At 44.4% G+C, this 26,181-nt stretch overlaps 1 protein-coding gene across 5 annotated transcripts in view; it reads right to left on the bottom strand.

The window, feature by feature from the left end:
- Window positions 1-26,181, bottom strand: part of LPP (LIM domain containing preferred translocation partner in lipoma) — a 318,669-nt gene that overhangs the window by 242,829 nt on the left and 49,659 nt on the right. For 4 of the 5 annotated variants that reach the window (XM_066325946.1, XM_066325945.1, XM_066325948.1 and 1 more), the window contains one exon: window positions 12,716-12,814. The exons of the other annotated variant lie outside the window; for it this stretch is intronic. The gene's annotated coding sequence lies outside the window, so the exon portion shown is untranslated. The remainder of the gene's footprint in view (window positions 1-12,715; window positions 12,815-26,181) is intronic. 5 annotated transcript variants of the gene reach the window in all.

Genomic DNA, 26,181 nt, shown 5'->3' with positions numbered 1-26,181 from the left:
AAGCAGAAGTCTTAGAATTAAGTAACTTTTCTCTTTTAACGATTTCTTTTAAAATTTTGTAGCATACTTCTCCTAATTGGAAACACACAGAAAATAGGATATGGCCTATTAGTTAAAGGTCAGTGCACATTTAGCCACCTCTTTTGAAACTGACAGTATTGTCATGACAGCCATAAAAGCTGCTTTGAATTTTAGTTCCCTAGAAAGTAAATATAAGGAATCCCAAGGCCGTAACCACAAGTGCCACAGCTCTTAACACTGATGTCATATTCAGCTGAATGTGTGCTGCAAAAGTCGGGATGGTAAAGCTTCAAAATCAGCTCATCTAAGGGAAGGACACAGTAATTATCCCCCAGCCCATTGCCCCAGGCATGCTCCACAATGCCCTCATTTGATGCAGCATTAACAGCAGAAGTGTTTTATCCCCAAGCATTTAGTGTGGGGCACTGTGGGGTTGGTGGGACCATTCAGGGGGGCTGCTGCAAACAAGTATCTTACACTGCTGTATGTTGTACTTGAGTTTGCAACTGCTCCTTCCAATTCCAGCTACCAAACAAACAGCTTCTTTCTTTTTTTCTTTTTCTTTTTTTTAGGAATCAGTTTAATTAATTTGTATCAATTTGTTTCTCTATCAATTAGCCAGGGCACAGGGGGCTGACTTTCAGACCCTCTTCTAGTGCGTTATAGGTAAGGGGACAGTGTAATTAATAGATGTCATGTACAGTGCCCCTTCATCCATTGATTTGCCCCTAGTTAGGAAACACTCAAGGAGAACACAATCACCCTTGGCTGTCAGGGGTCTTCATAAAATCCATACACTTGGATTCACAGGAGCTGCTAATCATTTTGGACGTTGGAAGGGGGAAGGCAGAGTCTGATCTTTGTAAAGCAGGGGAAATTTCTTATTAACTACAACACCTGAGTGTACTTCAAAGGGAGATTATAAGAACAGAAAAGTTTTCAGAGCAAGAGGCAACTCAGAAAAACCCTTTTGGTCCCAAGCCGCATCAAGAGAGATGGGAACACTCCCACTGAGCTCAGAACATCTCCTTCTCTGAGGCACCCAAACCAGGGACTGCTGCAGCCACCCCAGTTTGCTCTCCCACTGCCACACCACATCAGAGTCATCACCTTTCCATCACAGAAAATATGGGTTTCATCAAGGTGTTTGTATATAATTCTGAACTTCGAGAAAAACCAGCATTTTATGACTTGGTAACTTGATTATATTATAAATATCCACCTTGGTTACTTCCTTTTAAGGTTTAATTTTTCTGTATCTTACATAAAGTCCTCAAAAATAAAAAAAGCTCAAGGTATTTTATTATTTCCACCACCCTGCAGTTCTGCCCAGGAATGCACAGCTAACAAACCACACAGGACCAGTATTTGTCCAAAGCTGGTTGAAATACCCTCATTTTGCAAATGCTAAACCTTACTCTACATACCACACAAATCGAAAGCACAGAAAGAAGACAATCCACAAGCATATCAGGCAATCCTGCTGGATATTATGCTTACCTTTGCACAAGCAATAAAACATTTTTCACTGTACACAGATAGTCAAACCCAAAAATGCCTACCCAGAACTGCTCACTCTTACCTACTCCACAAGGCACAGGAGACCAATTCTACTTTAGAAGAAAAAAAAATACTCTTTCTTCTATTTGCTGAGTCTCTCTGGAGACTTAATGGCACTTTGGCAGGGCAGCCTGTTTAATAAGAGATGAGGGGGAGAGAAAGGTTCTCCAAGAAAGGAGATGTCAGTGCCATGCAGCCAGCACACTGCAAATGTCGTATTTCAAACCAATATAAACAACAAATTATTACATGTCTCTCTTTAGAAGTCAGAAAACACTCCTTATGCAGTGTTTTCTTTAAAACAGTGCCCTGTGTAGGCAGCTAGACCATCCAGTGACCTGGTCCATGACACAGAGATACAAGAGGAGAACAGACAGAAGTAAAAGCTGGTCTGAAGCAATGCACATGGTCCTGCACCAGCACCCACCAGAGCACACATCTGCTGGCAGCTCCACCCTGCAGCCTGCAAGGGCTGAGTGCCTTTCCCACTGGAACCCTTTCCGTGATGCTAATCTACTACAGAAGGAAAATCACTAGAGGAGGACACCCAATAGCTTCCAGCCAGAACACAACATGCCTTCAGCAAGACTTTTGATTTTCGCAGGCACACACTGAAGTTGTTCTTCACAACAAAGAACAGCCTGTCTGTTGCATAACTAACCTTAGGCTGCATTAGATAAGTTGTGCCTTCTCACAGATCAACTGACCTTAAATAATGTCCCCAGTGTATTCAGAGCCAATAGGTTTCTCTTTTAGAGCTCAACTGACAGGTCTTCTCCTTCCAGCTATTTCTTCAGAAAGGCACACAAAGAAGGTTTCAAGAGAAATCTCATGCTTACTGTTCCAAGAGCAGCTTTCCAGGCCAAAAATGAAGGCCAAGATCTCAGCTCCAGAGCTGCATCTCCATTTGAAGGCTTCTTGAGCACTTCACTGCAACAGCCCAAGTGAGAGCTTTGGTAGGATGGAACTGGGGTTGAAGCAGATGATAACTGGAAAACTCAGTCTGTCTCTGCAAAGCTTGCTGCACTTCTGCCACTGAGTCAAGACAGAAGGAAAACAGCCAGCCATGCCAATGAAATACTGCTTTGTATTCTGGGTAAGGCAAAACAAAGGTCTGGTGATGAGGAGCTCTCACATGTCATGCAAGGGTCAGCAGCAAAGGCAAATTCCACCATGGCATTTCCGTTCTGTCGCCCAGCCCATTGCTGTGAGTGGATACAGCAGGATCTTTCATTGCTTGTCCAAAAATGGCATTTAACATAGCTGTGCAGCATCACCCCACTGCCACATTCCACTCCAGAGGAGGGATATCAGTCCCTGCACAAAGCTGAAGTCACAGGGTGCTGTGTAAAGAGCAGGTGAGATCTGAGTATGATTTCTCCAATCCCCATCCTGGGTGCGAGGTGATGCAGCCGCTCTGCAGCTGTCCCAGAGGTAGAAATCCATGGGAAGAGATGGAGAGAGTGTCAAATTAAGCAAGCCTCCTCACAGGTCGTTTCATTATCCACACAGATGTCTGTGTGTTCCCTGTGATGTTAGAAACAAAATACTCTGCAAAGCAGGCCCATATCCCTCTGGGAACACAGGTACCAAAGCAACTGGCCAATAAACCCACAGCAAAGGCAGAGGCACAAAAAGCCTGGCTGTTTTCTGACACCAGCTTAGCTGTCATACAGACTCCTCTTGAACATCCGTTTCCTACTTAAAAATCAGGGCTCACAGGGCTTCCCTTCTTGGTATTTCTAGCTCCACTCATACAGCTGACACCAGGACGGATACAACACATACATCCAGCAATTCCTGATCTTTTCCAATGGAGCACATTAGTACAGAAGCCCTGCCTCAGCTCTTGCAATCAGCCAAGCTTCATTGATAGGGCTGTGCCCCACAAAAGAGCTCTGCTCTTCCACATTCAGGACATCATCACCTCTAGCTGTGAGCACAAGAGCACAAACTTGTGAGGATTGCTCATGCCAGGGGAGGTCCACAGCTGCTGAGGAGCTTTCTAGTAAATCCAGCCCTGATGGCAAAGGAAAGGGCTTGCAGAGCAGAGTTACAGGAATCTATTCCTCCTGCATTAGTCAACATATACAAATACATCCTCTTGCTTCATTAAATTTTAATTGGAGTACACATGAATAGGCTTCGCTGGTTACTTAATCAAAGGGAGTCTGATTACAAGGTGCTCACATGAAAAGCTAGAAAGCAACATCCTTCCTTGCTTTTCTTTTGGACTTTTTTAGGCATCCATTGTTGGTTTCTTCAGGTCAGTTGACATTTTAAGGCTGCTGCAAAGAACCATAAAAAAGCAGCCACAAAGAGTAAATAAAGCACTTTGAAGGGAAACAGGGCACAGATCATTAGCCCTGCATTCCTCTTTATTATCCAGACAAAAATTAAATGCAAAATCCCAGAGCAGATGTTGCATTAGCAAGCTGATCAGCAGTGCTAAACACAAGGATGGCTTTGCTGCTGTGTGTCATGCATGTGTGGCTGGACTACCTGGAGTTCCATTATTTTAAGTGTCCTTAAGTTTCTGAAACCACAGCAGATCTGAACCTATAAAAAATCCTACTCATAAACTTTGGGATTTCCTCAGTAATCATGTTCTCTGCAACACAGATGCTTATTTGTTCACACACACATTCCCCGAGGTTAGAGAAACTTTGCATGTACTTTCTTGCCTGCTTATAATGGGACAACCATCTCCCAAACCACCTCTTCACTAAAACCACAAGCTGTATGACCAGATCCGCAACTTCCATAAAATCCATACAGTTGATACAGCTTGAATTGACTTTCAGCATTTTGTACTGGCTGAAGAATCTACCAGCAAAGCAACTCCAGTTGCACGAGGCACAGCTGGGGATGGGAGCCTGGTGCCTGACTGCGTGAGAAATAAAAAGCAACTATGTTGTTCTGCACAACTCTGTTTGCTAAGCAAATCAACAAAAACAACCAAAAACAAACAGACAAGGGAAAAAAAAATTCCAGCAATTTAAAACCACAACAGACAACTTACTGGCCTGCTCCTGCACACTTGCTTGGAAGTGTATATATTCTGTACAGTGACAAGTTCTGGCAGCCAGGGACTGACACACTTTCTATGGCAATGTCCTAATATTAGAAAAATTTGGTCATAAGCTAGAAACGTTACAGAAATAGCACAGGATCATAAGTTACGAGCTGAGTCAGAACTCTATCTGCTACTAGACTTTTATACTACTTTATTCTTAAAAAAAAAAAGCCCATCATGTCATGGAGCTTTTTTTAAAAACAGTTTGCTGCTGCCATCACTTATGAATTAGAATGAGCCTTTGTCAAGGGGGAAGAAAGTAATTTAAAATGGCAAAAATTGATCTTGCAAGGAAGCAAAGGACACAGATCCCCCATATACCACAGCCTTGTGTGTAGTGAGCTCTTTACTAACATCACAGCCCCCCTGAGCGCCAGTTCTGGAGGGCAAGAGGCTGCCTCTTCATCATGTACATACAAGGACTTCTCCATCAGAACTCCAGGGCTATTGATGGGATTGTACAGTGCCCTAATTCCCAGGAATCCTGTGTGTACAATGCAGTCTCCTGCATAAAAGCATTTTATTTGCACTCTGTACTTGTAAATCACTGGTAAATAATTAACAGACAGCATAAGTATGTAACAGAACTGAGTCACAGGTGTTAGCAAAGGAAAACTGCTATAAATGGATATGTCACAGCAATAAGCCGCCTGTTCACCTGTTGGGTGCTGGAGGAATTAAACAATTTAGTTTTTGAATATTAACCCCTGACACCCAGAACCTTACTAGAAAGGCCATCCATATTCCTTCTCTGCTATTTATGACCATAATTTTACCTCCTTTTACAGTTTGGACAGTCTTTAAATGAAGAAACTATTAAGTTTCCCAGGCTTTTGATTGCTGGGTAGAGCTGTGGGGTCACACACAGGTCCATTCATTCATCCCAGGGAGGGAAGGGAGATGAGAGCAACAAGCCTTGCCCAGCATCCCACTGGGAGCTGCCAGACTTGCTGGCTGCAGCAGCAGGAAAAGATTTCTCAAGTTTGAACACATAAACCTAGCATAAGAGCAGACCCACCCTTTGTTCCACATCTCCTCTTTAGTTTCTCCCTCCTACCGGCTGCCCCTCACATCCTACAGGCTGCTTCTGCAAACATCCCAGGAGATATTCTTTTCCCTGCATAACAGAAATCCTCCTGCCAGGGGTGACACTGCAAGGAACTGCCATGAGGGCTCTCCACACTCTTTAGATCACCAAAGTTATTTGGCATCACAAGATTTCAGCCCCAAAAACGCAGCCCCTGGAAGGCAGAAGGCCTGCTAAAACAACCAAGGGACAGAAAAAGCACAAATCCTCAAAGAAAAGTGAATGACCAAAAGCTGCTCAATCCAAGGCAGCGCACTGAGGAAAGTAAATCTTTAGTGTCTCTCCATTCTTTGCTGTGGGTCCCTCAGAATAACACACAGATCCTCTGCCTCATCTGCAGCTCTGCCTGGAAACAAAACCCAAAAAGGACCTTTTCTGACAACAGCTTCAATATATCTAAGCTCATTTCACCATGTTTGGTTTGGTCTTGAATACGGTAACATACAAGCAATGAATTCTTGATTTTTTTTTTAAGTACAGCTCCCATAAGCTAAAAAAGTAAATGCTTCCTGGGGTATGGAACTGGAACATTTTTCTAGCACCTAATAAAACATTGTTTGGTTGATACTAACCATTAAAATATGTGTTTCAAGTCATGTAATGTTCCCTGTGAAATTTGCCTTTTTGCTCCGTGAAAAAAAGGGCACTGAAAGGAATCCTGCAGCCATAAGGATCTCACTTAATTCGTAGAAGTATCATTTAAAAGCCTCACAACGTGATCAAAGCACTGTTGAGAACAGATGTTCCAGGCTTTACAAATTCCAGCATAAGTATTTTTTATGACATTTATCACTGCTAAATTCTTTCAGCCATATTTTTCCCCACATGAAGCATGTAGGCACTTTCCTCCTTGGGGAGGGCATGTTCACATGTGGAACGGTGTCCAGCCACAGGCCCTCTCCTCCCAGCATTCCTGCCCATCCACACTGAGGAGAGCTGTGCAGTGTCACCAGCGCTGGCAGCCAGATCCCAGCAGAGCTCCCCACTTCACCAGGGGAGTTTAATGCAGGAATTATGGTGTCAATGCTCAGACTCTGTCTCTCAGCCCTTCACTCAGACCCTCTCACAGAAAAGTCATTGCTCCACTACCCTGACACCAGAGTACAGCCTACAGAGCCCTCCATAACCTGTCTTTTTGTGTTTCCCTGGCTGTAGCAGCAGGTACTCAGCATTGCCCAGCTACAAGGCCAAATGCAAGCAGGAGATGCTCAGGTGCCTTGGAGGCTACTAAAGCCAGATGATCTGAGCCAGAAGGAGCAACAATAGGGAGGTGTGCAGGAACCTGCTTGTTCCTAAGTCAGCAGCAATGACCCCCCATTTCTAGAGGTGATCATGGAGGCACAGAGCATATATTTCAACTGCAATTCAAATCACTGTCAAACTTCTACCAAGAACAAAGTTCCCACAAAGTTGAGTTCTCCACAGTCAGTTTCTGTGTATTCACAGTCTCAGGAGCATCACCAAGTTCTCTGCTGACAGAAAGTCGAAACACCATGCAGTGCTGGGCAGTTTCATGAGAGTGAGCTGTGTGCCAACAGAAGACACAACTACCCCAGAGTCTGAAATTTATCTCTGAATAACACTGGGGTATTTACCCCTTTCAAAAAAAAAAAAAAAAGGATCTGAAACAACCAGCTCCTTTCAAATTTCAGACATTCACAGAAGAGGGTGTTTGTGAAGAGGACCCCACAAGCACATCACTTCTCTAATATGTGCCAAATTTAGTTTCACCTGTTTCCATGTGCTCCCTTCCCAATTCCTACAACCTGCTTACACATCCTGTTTCATTATGAACAAAAGCTTCTTCCCTGGGGCAGCAGCACTGCCTTCACTTCTCCTCACAGTGAGTTTAGACACCAGTCAAAATGGGGGCAAAAACACCAGATAAGTTTACCTGTCTTGCTTATCCAGACTGTGAGCCAAATCGAGGCATTTCCAGGGCTGTGGCAGATCCTCACCCTGGGCTTTGGGTATTCCCAAAATGACAAAGCAACAGGCCCACACTTGTGTTATTCATCAAGAAGATGGAAGAGTGACCTCTGAAAAAGCAGCACAAGGCAAAGGAGGTCTCCCAGGACAAGGAAAAATGAGGAAAACACATGAGAGGGGAGGCACCAAGGTTGCTGTGACAGGGAGGATGCTGAAGGTGAGCACAGATCTGGGGAACAAGGACAATGACCCAAGCACAGGCTGAAGGATGTTGGAAAAGCAAACACAAACAAAGAGGGGATCTGTAAAAAGCCTCTACCAGCAAAGGACTCACAAGCAACCACATCAGCAGCCTTCCTCTTGCCAATTTCATGTGTTTTTCTTGATGGACCTCCTAGTCTAAGGACTTCTTGTGTTGTTTAAAACTCATTTACTTCTTCATTTATGAGGTTCACCTTTATCTTTTAAGTACACACAGGAAATGTGCTGAAAATTTAAACACTCACACAAAATCTTGCCATGCTGGCAACAGACACTTTGTATGTGCACGAGCAAGTGCTGGCACACAAACACGTGCATTCACACCCATACTACAGCTTTTCAGCAAAAGGACTGTTCCCCTAAGAGTCTTCAAAGTGAGAAAAGAAAGGAGGAGGGGTGTACAGGAGGAGGAGGGGTGTCACAGACAGGCCACCCTCCTCTGCTCCAGCCTCAGAGACAACCAGCACTGATATCAAAGTCTGTTTTCCTGCAGGTCCTGTCCAGTCCTTACCCTCATCTGTGGGAGCAGCACCCCAACAGCTGCACTGCATCCTGGGCTGCTGCCACCTCTGGAGTGTGAGCCTGGGCCACTCCTGCCCTTGCACTGCCCCAGTGACAGTGCCATCAGACACGGAAATAGGACAGTATCTTCAGACTCCAGGATGCAATGAAGGAATTTTAAAATGGTACTCCAGTCAGCATCAGAATTTAACAGAATTGTTCTGCTGAGTTATTAACGTCACAGCCCTGCTCCAGACCTGAGTCTGTTTTGTTATCTTGCCTCCCCACTCCAAGTGAATTTCCTGGGTGCTTTTAAGAAAGAGAAAAACGTGTTGACCAGTTCTCAGGCCTCCTGATTTTGACAGTAAAAGAGAAAAAAATATTCCTACATTGCTTCCCTCTTGTTTTTCTAAATAAAAATAATGTATAGCCCTAACTGGATAATAAATATGCTCAAAAGCTGTCCTTAAGTAAAAGCTTTTGATAACAAATTGCCTGTGCTAACCGCTATTTTACTGTTGAATTTTTTATTGTTGCTTAAGCACTGCAATTATGCTAATAAGCCTGAGAGGATGGTACACTAAAGCATTGAATGTGACAGATATAATACTCAATAAAATGTTAATCTTACCTGAAAATTGGAATCAAACAGCCTTATTAGTATTTATGGATATGGCACCTCCAACATGTTTCTCTTAAGAGGAATATATATATGCAATAGATATTTCCAAATATACCCTACTATTTCTCATGCCTCCACAGAATTTAATTCCAGGTGGCGATTACCCTTGCTGCTAATTGCCAGTCCCATTTGGAATGAGAAAAGAGAGTGTTGCCTTCTGGGACATGCAGAACTCCTGCTCACTGGAGGGCTTTTCCTTTGCCACCTGGAGGATGGCAGCTGTCTGTGGGGATGGGGACAGCTGTCCCCCACTCTCAGCATGGCCACCAGGCTTGTGAGGGTGTGGCAGCACACAACTAAGGCACTGCTCTGCCACCCTCTTAGCTATTTTCCCCATATCCTCTCCTTCTATGTGAAAGGCAGGTAAATCCAGCAAAGGGTTCAGATATTTACAGGTGCTGGAGAAATGACTTCTGGATTTTATAATGGGCCTAAAGACAAATTTATTTCTTTTACTCCACAGCTTTTCAGCTGGTGCTGACAGCGAAGCAGATCCATCCACTTCACTGAAGTTACAGCACTGCTGATTTGGACCAAGAGCTGCTGAGCCATCTCAGGGGTGTGGCATGGAGGTGCTCTGTGACTTTCCACAAGCTGCACTGCTTTTTGCACTTTTATTTCACCACCTAGTCCCAGTCTGCTTTCTCAATTGATGGCATAGTTTTTTTCACCACAAGTAGGTTTTTCCTAAGGGGATTTTTCGGCCAAACCCATGGGTTTCAGACTCAGCCTCAGGGATCCACTGCCACGAACTTCCTGTGAATAAAATTCAAGTGGTCTTCAGCACCTTGACTTTCTCATCTACAGAAAGAAGAAAAAATACACTCAGAGGTGCCACATGCTTCAGGCAAACTATACTTACAGTCATGACCAGACTCTAAAGAGACCATTTGTACACAATGGACTGTGTAGCTTTCAAGTGCTGCAGGTTAATGCCTAAATAGCAGCTGCTGGTTTCCAGCTTCACTCCTCATGCTGTTTTCACCACAGAAGTCAATTCTGCTGACTGGACAGCAGAAACATCAATAACCACCATGATATTTCCTGAGAGTAAAGCAGGACTTACCACTAGATGATGCACACTTCCATGGAGGCAAACATCAAGTGGGAGATATCTAGGAACAGTTTTTAATGAATAGTCACAGCAGGGAAAACCCAACTGGCTTTCCATTGAAATGTGGGATTCCCAAAGGGCTCAGAGATCACAGCAGGTAACCCACAGGACACAACTCAAAACACCACAGGACACTCACAGGACACTCGCAGGCTCTCTTTAGCCATGCTTGCAACCCACACTGGCTTGCACTGAGGGCAAGGATCAAGGATGGGAACAGGGTGGCTTTGCAGGACAGAGCTTAGAGCAGCTCCACCAACCCTCATCTGCACTGCAAGGAGCACAGCACTCAGGGAAAAAAAACCAGTTGCTAAATCAAGTGAAGCTACCAAACGACTGAGCTGGCACCTCAAAGAGCCAGGAGATGCATCCAGGGCTCCTCTACCCCAAGCAAGCCCCAGCATGAGATGCCAGACATCAAATTTCAGGAGCAGACAACTGAACCAGGCACACAGCTATAAAGTGCTGCAGGACCACACAAGAGCCACTCCCATAGAGGTGGCTGGACTCATCCCTGCCATGTTAAGTGAGTCTTGTAATAATTTTCAACCCTGCAAGGAAATCTAAATTGAACTTTGGCATATTACTTTCTTCTGCTAAGCAGCAACGCTCGAATGTTAGCTCCAGTCCTGACAGGCATATTTATGGACTATTCTTTGCAAATAATCTTACCCTGACCAGTCCAAAAGGCCAGAACCATAAAAAAGAGTAACATTTAAAAAAAAAGGCACAAGGCTGGAAAACCATCACTACTGTTGGCACAACCCCTCAACTTATTAACCATCCTTGCAACAAGGTGAATTGCAAGGTCTTGGATTTATTTGATTGATTGAGATCAAAAGATCATGGGGGAACACAGTCAATTGTATCTTTCCACAAATGCATTTTGCGTTCAAGATTTGAGCAGATAGTTGCAGGAATTTAAAAGCCCAAGAGAAGAAAAAAAGAAAAGAGAAAAAAAAATAAAAAAAAAAACATGTACAAAGGTGACTTCAGAAAGGCGTTCCTTATTTTCTTCTTGACATCATCTGCATTTCTTAGAGCTATTTGCAAGTTTCTTCCATGTCCCCATACCCCTGAGACACAACAGCTTATCTCTGCTAAGCAGAAGATGATAAGGAACAATAAGACACTGGTGTAACTCCAGGGCAGATACCAGTGTTTGCTGACATTATGGATGAAATGCAAATTCTAGAGAAACCAAAGTCCACCAGGAGGTTGAAGAACTTCGAACTGAATTCCAGATGCCCTACGAGATAAGACACCTGTCTCACTGATCTTAACTGGGCCAAGGAAGACAAAGCACCTGAACACCCCTCTTGTCATACAGTGGCTTAGAGGTTGTCTGAGCCCAGGCTCCATTTGTCATTGGCAGCTTCCAGCAAAGGGATGGAGGAGGAAGAAGCAAGGGAACTAAAGGAGCAGCCATCTTCAGGACATAATTTCAAGACTTAGCTGGTGAGCCAGCATTTTTAAACTCAGGAAAAGCCTGCTGTGTTTGCTGTCAAGACAAGACAAAGAAATACAATGGAGAACATGAACAGAAGAGCACGAGAAGTAAAATGAAACTCATTCTCCACTTCATCAACCCTAGAAAAAGAGAGGAAAAGTAATCACTTGGTTTCTCTCTCTGTGTTCCACATGGTATTTGTGTTTTGGTCAGTATAAGTATACTTGTAGCATTGCGTTCTCATGTCACAATAAAGTAGATGAGATAACACCCCTGGGAGCAAGAGCAAATCTCTTACAAGGGGCATAGACAGACACAAACTTCCAGAAATTTACTGCAAAGGAGCCAGAACTCATACAACTTCCTGTTTTTACCATGAGTTTACACTGCATGCCAACAACAGAGGATTAAACCTCTTCTTCTGCCTGAGCCCATACTTCCCTCCAGAATAGCATCACCATTCAGGTAACAAAAACACTGAGCACCAGTGTCAATTGCTGCTGCACCAGGCCTTCACCAAACCATGCAGCTTATTCTGCAGATACACTCTGCTTTGCCTCGCACCTTATCAAGTTTGAATAAGGTGGTTAGGATAAGAATTTTACACATTCCCATTTCTAATCATCAGTGGGTTAGTAGGACCCTCCAGAAATCATCTAGTCTTTTTTTTCCACCACATGGAAGGAGCATTTCTCCTACAAGCATGCCTGCTACTGCTCTTCCAACTTGTTCTTAAACCTCTCCATGACTGAAAGGTTTGGAAACTGTTTAACCTCCTGGGGGGATCCAGTCCAGCACTCACCTATCCCTAATGCAGATCATTCACTGACACCTCAGCTAAATTTCCTTGCTGCAACTTAAGTTTATGATTTGTTTTATTTACAGTAGACAGATTTAGTTTATTCCCTCTCTCCATGACAAGTTCACTATCTCCAAAATTTACAAGTTGAGGCAGTGCTGCTTGTCCTCTCTTTGCCCATTCTGCTTCTGCTCAAGCACATTCTCAATCTCTGTATGTATATGTCTTTCCTTACCCCAAGAGAGCAGGCACTTGGATATCACAAAGCTGTTTCAAGGGAAGATGGTCACTTCCAAAGGCTGATGCATTCAGGCACACACGGTTACAAAGCACTCTGAAACATGAAAAATAGATAATTCATCTTCAGGATGGCAGGCAGAGTCCAGTCCAGGAGTAAAGGAAAAACCACCAACTCCGAAGTGCAATTTTCCCCACCCCATTATTGAGCATGCAAACAGATCTTCAAAAGCAACATCACTGACTGTAGATACATCATGTGCTACCACTTGGATTTGGCCACATTTTCTCTGACAACCACCATAAGGGTTTGAAAAATTTATGTTCTAGGAAACAAAGTGTTCATGGACTTTGCAGAAAGTTCTACCAAGGTATAAGCAATACCTAGCAGATGTGAAAATCAGATGGCTCTGACTCCAAACCTTTAAGCTCTGTAACAGAGTACAAATTTTAATGTTATCACTGGTAACTTTATTTACAGCGTCATTGACACCAACAGAGGGAAGATTTCCAGGCTACTCAGATTTAAATGTGTGTAATTATGGAATAGATCCAGAAGGTAAAAGTCAGGTCTGATGAATGGCTTTTGTATTCACAACATACTCAGTACCTCCTGATCTTCAGGATGTTTTAACTAGCAAAATGAAATCTCTCATGAACCCAGGTGTTTGGTGACAATGTAGAAAGGTAAAGAAAGGATTTACATGAACAGTGTTCAGAAACACAGGGGAGAGTGCTGAATGACAAAAACATCCCAAATTTCATGAAAGATAACAGGCAACAAGGGAGAGCAGCAATTATACATTTGCCATCCTACTTCTGGAGGCTCTCAGAAAAACAGAGTTAGATGGTAGCAGACAATTTGCAACAACATCACCTTTCAGCAGTAGATCACCTTTTGCACCCCACCTCATCTAAATTCCTGTCTCTCCTCAGCAGGAGCTGCTCCTGCCCCCAAAGGATCAAGTGGCTTTGTAACAAATACGCCTTTTCCGATGCCTGAGGCCAAGAAAAACTCAATTTGTCACCTGCTGTGAAAACAAGATGCTTGTTGCACATGTAAGGATGTGCCAGTCCAAGAACTCAGTGTCTTGTCTTTTGCATGGATCATCCATCTGACTGTACCTTTGGCTACCCCACTTTGTCCATCTCCAAGTTTCTGCCTGGGATGGTTTTTTTGGTCCTTTGTAATCCTACCCAGCTGTCCTGGGCTTTTGCTTTCCTTCATCACTTTCACTCTTAGCAATGCCAACACTTACAGCCAGCCAGCCCAACTGCTGTCAGCACAGGAAGGCGACACACTCCTGTTTAGCACTGACTGGATAGCAGAAGTGCTGTTTCCAAGGCTAAAGAGGGATACCTGCACGAATAACATCCCTAAAGCAGCACACAGCAGTTGACGAGACTGAGCAATAAATGCCCGAAGGTGAAAAACTCGAAGTAATGTCAAAATGTGTGTTGGACAACCGATAAAAGACTCTAAATGCATGCCCATCTTTAAGGGTGAAAGTAGCTCCAAGGACTTCAGCAAGATCATCTGCAGCATCAGACACGCTACCTCCCAAAATACTAGTGAGATAAGGATGTTTAGCAAGGGACAGAGATATGAGGAATGCTTCCACCAAGAAAATACACCCATTTCTACAGCTGAATTACAACAGCTGTTGAAAATCATGGAGTATCATTGAATGGCAGCCCAGGACAGGGAGCCAAGACAACTACCACATGCAATTGAAACTGCCAAGGGATTAAGTTAGGTCAAATGTAATTACACAAATTGGATCCTGGCCAGAGTACTGGCTTATTCAAGAAAATTAAAAGAGGTGTTCAAAAGTTTCAGAGATTGAGTCCTCCTCCTGTTAATTATTTGGTGAGTCAGTCAGTGAAGTCTCAGTACTCTGGGAGGCCATCTGAAAAAAGGGAAAAAATGAGGCATAAACTTGAAAGGCATTAGAAGTGATTAGCAAAAGCCTTTGTTCTCCATGGCAATCCTGGCTGCACCAGTGCGCGAAAGCCTTTCATGTCCATGCTGAAAAGTGGCCTCAGTTCCTTTGATACTTCTGGGAGGAAGCGTTTAAATTTACAAATATCCCGCTGACAGAAGTTACAGACAACAGTCGAGGAACTCGTGCATAACTCACAGCCAGATCATACCCAGCTCTCGGGCAGGCAGCACTCCTGCTGAAGGGAGGAATGATAACAAGACACAAAAAGTTCACTGACACCTGGAGCAATGTCCACTCAACATGCTAGTCGTGTATGAAAGCCAAGTCATGTCAAAAAGGAGGTTGCAGCCATGTAAAACAGTGGCTTCCTCACCCTCATTCCGTTTTCAGAAGAGGCAGAGCATGCAAGGCAGGCAATGGTAAGGAGACCAGAAAGGAAGCTTTGTGGTCTGGCAGCTGAGCATCACTTGGAAAGATTAGATCCTGTTTATGCTCTGCCATAAACCTTCTGAACGATAAGAGCGAAGTCACATATATCAAATTTTCCCACATACTTATTGCTGTGCTTTTCATGGCTGAATAAAGATACAGAAGGACTACGTCCAGAAGAGACAAGAACTAGCAGGCAGGGATTGAGACTCTGTGTTCAACCTTTAATCAAGACTTGTACTATAACCATCTACACCACTACAGAACATGAAGTGTTCTGAAAAAACAGGCCTTGTAAGTCTCAGTTTTGGCACCTGAAAGAAGTAGATGCTACCTCTGTTTCTGAGAGTTATCATTAGGATACACTCATGGCTGTCTTTGAAGCAGTTGGATGCGACAGCAAAAGCAGTACAGAATTAGAGATTAACCTTTTTGGGGTAGTTTATTCAGTGCAATGTTCAGATGATGCACATGAAACAAACCCTTTTTTGACTGACATGAAAAAAAAAACAGGGAGATGAAATAACTATCTTCTCAACAAGTGCCATACACGAGGCATGTCAAGTGACATGGCTTCATCTCACAGTGACAGCAGGTGAACACGCAACTGAAGCCTCTGCCATATTGATTTTATGTGCATTTTTTCTTTTCCCTTTAACTTTTCATGAAACAAGCCAGGGAAAAGGCAGACATTTCACAGCACAGATTGGTGCAATTTGTATTAATGGCCCAAGCATAGATGCAAGCAGCAGCTTGCTTCTCTTTGTGTGGAACAATCAACAGGGACAAGTCTGGAGGGACAACTGCTACCATGGCACACCTTGCCCCAGCCCAGCAACACCTCCTCCTCCAGCAGCTTCACAACAAGCAGGGCAAGAACTAAGAACACAAAAAAATATCAACTGCCTTGCCCTGCTGTGCAAAATCTAGGGGCAAGCAACCATGGCTGCATTCTGAGCTGACCACACACAGGCTGTTATTCTTCCAACAGGCAGTCAAGTGCTCTTTGGAGCTTCTCTGCAAAAGCACAAATGTCTCAAATTCCTCATCCCTGGCACTCCTCTGACAAGGTAATCACTCCCTTGGAGGTCCTCAGGCCTCCACAGAGATGACAAAGACATAGATTTCTTTTGCAAATAGGAATAAAACAGCACGGCAGTTCTTCTCATTTCTCCCCAACACCTTCCAACCAGCCTCCTCTGAAGCAGGTCTATTGCTTACACTGGAAAGAGCACGGAAAAAGGCAGGTCAGATCCATAGCCATGACATGGCTGGTGTCACATGTGGGCACCACCACACATTAGGAAAAAGCACAGGGCTGATGGTGCACACTCTACAAAAAAATAGGGTTTTCAGCACAAAACAGGACAGCCTGAAGAGTTTCCTGCCGAAGAGGGACCTACTGCCATGTTGACCAGGGCATGCAGGGGAACGTCCCCCTGTGGCAGCAACAGTGATTAACTAATACTGATAATGGCCTCCAGTACCTGAAACAAAGCACGAGGAAATAGCACAGCAAAGACTAATGCCAAGTGGCAATAAAGACAGAGGCAGGGCTGCTGTTCAAATAAGATTTTTTTTCTTTGCCTAGGTTACTTGTTGTTAAAAAAAAGGTTCTGCATGCAGGGACATCCTGTTCACTATATTAAATTAAAGGGATGATTCAAGAGGGAACAGCTTTCAGCAGGTGGAGAGGGAAAATCAATTTCAGGTTGCTATGGACAACTGGGCTGTCTCCTATAACACGGAATTGGATTCAGCTCTACAAACCTGAACACTAAACATTCCCTCAAACACAATACACACATGCTCACTAAATTACTGAATACAATAAAATACAGACTTGTGTCATCTCACAGGTTTTTTGGCTGAATGAGGAACGTGCTCAAATCTGCTAATTGTCACTAAATGCAGGACTGGAGTTTGGCTCAGTGATGGCTCTTTGACTGCCAGTCCAACACTCCCTTACAGGGGAAAAGCTCTCTAAGAGCCAAATGAACCAGAGCAGAGCCCAGATTCACCTTGCTCTGGGGCCTTGCAGTGGAATCTACCATGTGCTGCTGATCCAAGCAGCTGAAGAACTCAGCTAGAAGGGACAGCAAAAACTCAGCCTGAGGCTTTCAAGCATGTTCTGGCTGATACTGGACAGAGGCAATTTAACCTGCCCCCAGTCCTTGAAGAGCCTGAATAGAAACAGTGCCCTCCACCTGAGCAGCTGACCTATGATCACAGCTGCCAATAGGAACCTCACATGGAGGGACCACTGGAGACAACATGGTGGCCATGGTCCAGCAGGTGCCCTCTCCCCATGTTTTGCACTGGAATAATTTCAAAAGGTTTTAAGCACCTTTTCCATTCCCTGTAGGAAGAAAAGCCTTGGTGAGAGAGACTGGAGCAGAGATGAGGCATCTGATTCTGTGCCCTTTCCCAGTAGCTGTTAAGAAATCAAAGAAATCCATCCAGATCAATCTCTCCATGAAGGCATCAGGAAACATTCCCATCCCACGATACTGTAAGTCTTATGGAGCAGCTAATGATTTTCCAATGAAATGTACCATCAAAATATAAGATTTTATTAGCAAAATCAATGATGTGTGCAGAGACAGTCCCTCGTGTATCTTAAAAAAAAAAAAAGTCCATGAATAAACCTGACAGGAATAAAGAACATTGTGCAATTATTACAGCTCTTTTACAGGATTCTCTCATAATGACAGCCCATACTTCTGGTAAGACACCTTAAGGCAGTACCAATAAAATAAAAAATGTAAAAAGAACAGAAGCACAGAATTCCCCTACACTTGGAAGGTGCATTGTCTTTATGAAATTATTTTTTTCCCCAACAAGAAGATTACATCCTGGAAACAAAACTACCCCAATGCTTAAAGAAGTATTTACTGGTGACCTTTCTCTCCTTCTCCATCAGTTCAGTGTTTCACTGCATTAGAAAATCAACCAGTGGAAATTTACACCCATTTAAACTAGCAAAAAACAGAAGCAAGAGAGAGAGGCTGCAACTCTTCAGCACCCACAAAACCCATGATGGTCCTAAACCATGCACACAGGTCAGGTAACTGCAGCATCCAAGAGCCCTCTGCAAGCAATACACCCATTTAAGAACACAGGAATGGAATCCTACTGACCTGCCAGTCTCTTGCTCTCAACTGGCAGCTATCATCCACATCAACACCACCATAAAGAATTCAGACAGTCAAAACACTAAGGGACCCCAAATCCAACATTCACTAAGCCCACTACCCTATTTTTTCGGGAGCTCTGGCTAATGAACAAGGAGCACCATTAAGCTACATTTAGAGCAAAATGCTCAAGAGTGCACTTATGCGAAATAGTGCCAAAAAAACCACTGAACAGTTCTAACCCAAACCTATACACAAGAGCCTAAGGTCCACTCAGAGGAAAAAATTAATTTTCTATTCCACCTGGCTTTAAACAATCTCCGGATGCATGTGGAGATGGATAGGGAAAGAGTAACAAGAATACCCAACAGATGTTCCCATTAGCACAGATTTGCCATTCATTCCTTGTTCTTCTACCATCAAACTCCTTTATTATCCTTGCTGGATAATTTACAGTGCTTGTTGCAAAGTACAGTCACTAAGAACAAAGACAGCAAACACTTGACAACACAGAAGTTCAAAGAGCTGAGCCATGCATGACCTGCAAGCAGATTGTTGCTATTTCCTTGCATGTATAAAAGGGCTTTGCCTTCATGCAATGCTGGAACTTGTCATCGTGAAACACCCTCCTATTACAACATGGCCCAGAGGAGCTACTATTTTGAGTCCTAATAATGTGCTGGGTTTTACAGGAAAGAAAGAAGGCAAGTAACATGGAACAACCCAGCTGTCAAAGACAGAAACAGATGGGATCCTCACAAAGCTACACAGATTGCCTTAGTCAAGTGCTGTCACAGCCCATCCTCGAGATGGGAAAGCACAGCACAGGAGCTAGATGAAAGGAGCTCGTGAAATTAAGTAGCATCATCACCTCCACAAGGCCTGTGAAGAGACAACACAGAACTGCTTTCCAGGCACACTGATCCCAAGGCAGTAAAAGATGACTCAAGGTTGTCAAGCTGCTTTTTCCAAATGCCTTTCGGCTGAGTGACAATTGCCCAATTCTCCCACCTGTTTGGCCCCCATGAAACACAGACACAGAAGCATATCCACATCTGTGGTCTTGGAAAGGCTTTCCCTTGGGTAACAGGCACAAACAGGGCTGGCTGGAGGTGTCCCTGCTAACATTGCCCCAGGTGCTGGCAGGCAGGCAAGCTGCCAGTGCACAGGTAGCACCAGGATTCACCCTGCTGTGGCTTCCAGTTCACAATGCGGCTTCCAAGCAATCCAGGAAACCACTTGCCATGGCAGCTCAGTCCCCAGTGCCTTGGTACACTGTGAACCAGTGACAGACCCAGGGAGGAGAGGGACTTCCTCATTCAATCTCTCAAAAGGTGCTGCACCCAAGAGGATAAACCAGTGCTTTGGAAACCGAGGCCCTCTTGGAGATATCAGAGCCCATACCCAACAGATAGGGAACCTGTGCATTGTACTTCCAGCCCAAGCATAGCCATTCACCCCACAATGATACAAACAACAGAGGCTGAAGCCAGATTATGAATGAAGTAACAGGATCGATTGCCTTACCTCCCCGCTAACCAAAGATGCTATTCAGGGAAAATATAATTTAAAGGTAAAGGCTAACGATGAATCAAATTGATTTTTAGATGGAGAAAATAGATGTAATTGCAGTCTACCTGCTTGCAGCTTCCCAAGTCAGAGCAAGCCTCAGGAGAACCTGGCCGCCTCTCCCATTCCTCGTCCCACCTCTGTCTCCCACCAAAGCAAGAAAAAACCTCACAGCAAAGGAATTCTTTTACACAAGACAATTGAGTGTTGCTCGGAGCCAGCTCAGTGCTGGCTTCCCTCTGCCTGCTCAATAGTACAGAGCCTGAATTAATGGATATACAGAGGGCCCACTTTCCAGGGAAAAGCGAATTCCAAGTTTGCAGCTGGGAAGAATGCATTGTATGTCTGGTATTCACGCTGCGCCCTCTCTTCCTCTTCCTTTTTTTGGCCGTATAAGGAGCTGAGCACAGCAGGCTGGACCAGTGAGTGCAGTGCTGCCTGCTCAGCATCGTTAGACCTCAGACTTTGTTTGTCTTTACTGGAAATCCAATAAATCCATCTAGGAAAAAGGCTAGTGCATGCGCCATGGAGTGTCAGGCTCTTACACTGTGGTCTGGAAATGCAGGATGCAAACAGGAGCCAGCTGAACGACACCAGCCCAGCAAGTGCTCCTGCAGAGCTGCAAACACATGCACTGCAAGGCAGTAATTACCTTTATTACACTGCAGGGAAGAGGGGGCAGGTTAACTTGAAAACTAGAGACTATTGCAGCTACAGTCCTAAAGGGTTGTTTCACAGGTTTTCAGTACTCAAGTTATGCCTGCACAGGAAATAAAAGGCAACCTGGCCGTGAGTGCACACATCTGGGGTCGGGAGGATGACGTGCCTTTGGCCACAGAGAAATACATCCTCTCTGACATACACACGTTATTAACAGGAGTGTGGGATTGCACTTTAGAGATGCAAATTGCTGGGAATCTTTCCTTGAGTCCTGACAACCCTCAAGTTCGGGTCTATTGCAGCAATTTCAGCAGCAGACTGGGATTTCCATATCCCCAATACAATTACAGTATTAACTTCCAAAAGCATAAAACCTTTTTGCCATTACTGCTTCCCCTATAAACAGCAGGCTGCTCCTGTGGGCACCCAGGGCACTGCAGGAGCAAAAAGGAGAGGAAAAGACATGCACCACATAACCTTCCCTTTACAGAGTGATGGGTGCAGCCCCATGGGATGGCAACATCAACCATCAGAGCCCCTCATCCTTGGCCCTAGGATCAAACTGCAGGGGCAGTAACTCATGAGCAACCCAAACCCATCCAACCACCCTGTCTTGCCCTTCTACCTCTGTCAAACATGAAGTTCTACCCCCTTCCCAGCACAAGCAATGCTGTAGTTCCCCACTGCCACCCTCTCTTTAGAGGCTCTTTCCCAGCTCCTGCAGCTGTCTGCTCCCAACCCTCCACCTCTGCAGAGCTGCCTGCATGAGGAAAAGGGAAGTACAGTGGCCAGAAACCTCCTCATAACATCTGAAAACAGTCTTCAGTCTTCACCTGTTATATCCAGATGGAGTCAGGGATGCTCTGAAGCACAGAATGAAGTGGTTTGGATGAAGACACACAGTTGAAACTCAGCTGGGGGAAGGGAAAGTTTCTAGCCTCATTAATAACAGCCTGAAATTAAAAGCAGAGCTTGTAGTACAGCTGCAATTTCAGCTACCCCGCTGCTTGTGTTAACAGTGTGGCTTTATTATGGTCAGGGATTAAAAACAGCTTCAACAATTAAAGGAGGGAAAAGAAAAAAAAATAATGACTGAATGAAAGAACCACCAACAACAAAAATCAGTATAAAAAAATTCCTGCGGGCTGGAATGATTAGCAAAAAACAGTTGTGTGCTGTGAGGAGCATGAGTGAATGCTTCCTTCCTCACACAGGCCCACACATGTCCCTGACAAGTATATCAGTCCTCCACCTGTGGGAAATCACCCAGTGCCCTGTGGCTCAACACCAGCCACCAGCAGCCTCCCCAGGGATGTCACCTCCTGCCTAGGAATAGGTGGTCTACAATCACGCTCCGCCAAGCAGATAGCTTAGAAACTTCCTCACTCCTGCTGTCTAAGTAACACAACATTAATAACAAAGATGGAAAGAAAATAGTCTTGCAACAAATTACTAACATGCCTCAAATTTCTCAGGAGGCACCAGTCTCATTGAGCAGCTCAGAAGAGCTGAGAAGAAGCATGCCTGTGCCTCTTGGAGGTGAGCTGGTTGCCTAAGCGTTCCTGAAGGTATTCATCCCTCATTCCCTGGCACCTGCCCTGACACCAGCTGGGAGAAGCTGCCACTGGGAAACCTCAGCTTATTGTGTCTCAATACAACAGTCGTTGCCTTTGAGGGCTTGGCCAGTAATGCTGATATTGAACATACTCATTCTTCTTTACAAGAATTAAAAGCAATATCTTCACAAGAAAGAGGAAAACTATCTCCCTTCTCTTTCACCACCTTGCTGATAAAAGTATTCCCTGGAGCCATTGCCTTTACGGCAATCACCTACATTCACTACAAAACTACTGAGGACCAGAAGTCCCTTCAGGGCCAAGCTCACACTTGCTTTTTCTCAACAGTGTTTCTGCTCTGTGCCCTCACAGGTTTTAAGCTTCCATTTCTCCCATCTGCAAAGCAGGAGATATAAGCAGGGTAAGCCCAGGTGATCAGAAATTTTGGAGTTTGGGACTTCTTTTACTCCTTTTCCTTCACTGCTGCTTTTGCCTTTGACCAACAACAGAAAGTGCCACAGCTCAGCAGGAAGGCATCAGTTTTCTCACAAGCACAGCCACACCTACAGCTCTTTCTCCACTGCAGAACGTTTGGCCTTCAAAAAATCAATCCAAACTTGGCCCATCCACCAAAGCCACCGCCTTTGCACTATGTGGCTATTAACCTAAGGACCACAGACATTCCCAGCGATATGCTCTGGGCAAATTCCTGCATCTACCACAGAGCTGCAATGCTCCAGAGCCAACCTCCTGTCACAATGATGGTGATCTTCACCAAGACAACAGATCCAGATTCCTCCAGCGTTTCCCATGAGGACACACTGGACAAATCTGGTCCTCATGAGTGCTGCAACCCAGCAGTTAAAGCAATGCTGGGAACACCCAACAGATCTGAGCCCCATCCCTGCTATGGGATGAATGCAGAAGCATGTTCCATAAGAGATTAAAGCCACATCCCTGTCAAAGAAGCTATTAGTTAACAGAAAAAAAATCTTTGCCATTTCTGGAGACAGAACCATGGACTCAGAAAAATTCTTGCTGCTGCAATGAAAGACAGTAACATCCAACCCAAATAAGGAAGATCCATCATTACATGACAATGGCAGTGCCCAGACATCTGCCCTCAAAAGCCAGCCAAACACATTTTACACTGTTTGCTTTCACAAGCTCAGAAATTCAAGTTAGGCTGTGCCAACCCTTTGCAATTCTGTTCACTGGAGGGTACAAAGGACTTCAACAGAACTGCACTTGAAGTCATGTCTGCAAAAATATCACAGCTAAGGTAGCAAGTCCCCAGCAGCCACACAGCTTCTGCACCATGTCCAGGACAGGTTTGGTATCTTAGAAAACCAAAATCTAATTTATTTTTACCCTAAAGTCTCCAGTATTTCAAAGCCATTTAAATTAAAACTAACAAGCCCCACAATACACTTTCTCAGACACCAGACCACTTTCTAATTGCCAAGGTGACTGCAACCAAAAGTCACCATGGCTTAACAAATTTGGGTGATGTGACTTTTTGGTGGTTTCAGTTAAAGGGCTTTGCCTTTTGGCTGGGAGCACACATGGCAAATACAACACAGCCACTGTTCAGCTGTGAGAATGAACCAACTCCAGGCAGCCTCACAGTCCCACCATGGAAAGCATTATATCCTATCACCTGCTTTGCAAACAGGAGAAATGGAAGCTAAAAAGCAAACAGCCACCAAAGAAACCCAAAACCAACCACAGACAAAACAACATCCCCCAAAAAGGGTATAGGAATAAAAAACAACACAAGATGTGAAGTTTGGAGCTGCATTGCCCCAACACACTCACTCCTTGATGGAAAAGAAGGGGACTCTTGAAGGATGTGGGAGAATGGTTGCACCAGGTACAGTCTGGCAGTGGGTAAATAGGCTGTGGCTTAGGGGAAGTGCATGGAAGCAGGAAGCACTGAGGAAGTGCCAGCCAGCAACGAAGGTGATGTGGCTAAAAAGATACAAGACGTGACGAAAAAAGGCAAAAAACTAAATCATATTATTTAGATCCTGTAGTTAGAAATAGATGCTACAGTTTTTCTCTTACATAGGACTGCACTGGAAAGACTCGTGCTCTCACCCCAAAATTTGTGACTTTCCATGGCACAGTTTTTTGAATGCAGGTAATGTCCATTCCTGCACAGCTATGGCTGATGTCAACCCAGACTTCTCCTCCTCTTGAAAAACTGCTTCCAGCTCCAGCAGAAGGATCCCCTTGGCCGCAGATGGCCAAAATCAGGCAAGTGCTGAGCAGTGCCTTTACCTAAAAGCTTTACTAACATCTGAAAGAATTAGAATGGGCCATCCTGTCTGCATATTCTTCTCCTAAAATGTATCTGATCCAAACTCAGTTCTCCCTCACCTCCTCTGACATATGCCTATATTTCTGCATTAGTAGTTGAGCTGCTGGTGACACTCTGAGCAGCTTCCAGAGCTTCAACACATCAGTGAAAGAACCCACTACAGCTCAGGGTGGAAACAACATCAGAACCAACAGTTCCCATGAACTACAACAGCTCTAAGAATTCCACTGGAGAGTTACCGGAATTTATTGGATTAATCATGCCAATTAATCATGCCAATATCTCAAAACCAAAAAAGGACTTAAACTTTGTACCTGTACAATGCAAGAATAAGTTTGTTACAAATGTCCTTAACAATAAAATGCAACTGCATTTCCAGAGAAGGAAATCTGGGCGCCCACAGTGGGTTGGTTGTCAGAGAGGCCAAGTACTAAAATCAAGGAAAGAACTCTGGTTTGCCCTTTTTTCCAGATACATGCCCCCAAGAATCCAAGCCTTTCCCCTTTAAATGAGGAACCAATCACCTTTCTAGGGTGACACCACAAGCTTTGAGTTTTGTGTCCATTTTAGCAGGTTCAAGCCAAGAGGCACTAAGTGGACCTATGAGCTGCTGCTTCTCAGAGAGACAAGACACTCCAGAACAGCAGCTCTCAGTAGTTCAAAGTTGGCACTTTCCAGTTTCTGCCCATTTCCTTGATTCTCAAAAGGTAGTCTATGACCCTTCCAGATTGACAAGTCAATTTCTGTAACAAAAACATAATGGTCACTTGCTGCAAAGAAACATGAGCAGTCCAGCTAGGAGATGTCAGCACAGCAAAAACAAGACTTCAGCACATCATACACAGAGCTGAAAGCTGAGATCCTGTTTCTAAAGTACCATTTGTATTAATTTGATTTAGCATAGATTTTAAACATTACCTGAGAACTTCCCTCAGTAAAAAGGGGTCATTCAGGCACATTCACAGGAGTAAACCTCCTCTTTAGAGTGACCTAAAGTTGGAAGAGGTTGCGCTAGACAACACTGGAGAGAAGATTTGATCAGAAAACACCCAAGGTCGCTGCTGGTCTTGGAAAGGCTGGATTAACTACAGTAAGGACTAGAAAGAAGATCTGCCTAGTCTGGAGGCCAGAGATCCAAAAGGCAAGCCAAAAAGCAACTCATTCCCTTTCCTACCAAACTGTTTTCAGCTGGAATCTACTTGGCAGCCTTCCTGCCAGAGGATGCTGCAGGTCAAGACACGGGTTCATTCCCGGCCAGGCCGAGTGGGGACACAAAACACAGGAACAGACAGTGCTCTGCAAACATGGGCTGGAGCACCAGGAGAACTGCATCTGCTGGGCTGTCCTCGGCCAGCAAGGAATGCTGCTGGCCAGGACTGCTGTGCCCCAGGGAACACCAAGCCGCTCAAAAGCAAGGATGGGGTAAGTACTGAGGCAAAAAACAGGGGTAGCCAAGGCAAGCCTTCAGGCACCCAGGTGCTCCACATGTGCCTCACAAACACCTCGGGTTCCTTGCTTCTGCGAGAATCAAGAGCAGTGACATTCTATAAGAAAAATGTCACTTAAACTCCTTATTAAAGGTAATTTCCTCTCCCACCCCTTTTCATTAGCAACACTCAAGCATTCATCAAATGATCCTACTACTTCCAGGCAAAATGTTAGTCTTCATATAAAGAACCTATATATTAGCACTGTCTATTGTTCCAACCATAAAAAGTTGTACTAAAAATCAATTGAGAAGCAGTGTCCCATTCACCTGAATAGGAGTTTACCTTAAATAAACCTATCACACTGGGAAATCCATAAGTGCACGGAAACAATGCTCATACGGGGAAAAGATGCAGCAG

The sequence above is a fragment of the Sylvia atricapilla genome, chromosome 10 (assembly GCF_009819655.1).
Source record: "Sylvia atricapilla isolate bSylAtr1 chromosome 10, bSylAtr1.pri, whole genome shotgun sequence".
Classification (NCBI taxonomy): domain Eukaryota; kingdom Metazoa; phylum Chordata; class Aves; order Passeriformes; family Sylviidae; genus Sylvia; species Sylvia atricapilla.
The sequence above is the reverse complement of the archived record's forward strand: the minus strand, read 5'-3'. Positions and strand labels throughout refer to the sequence as shown.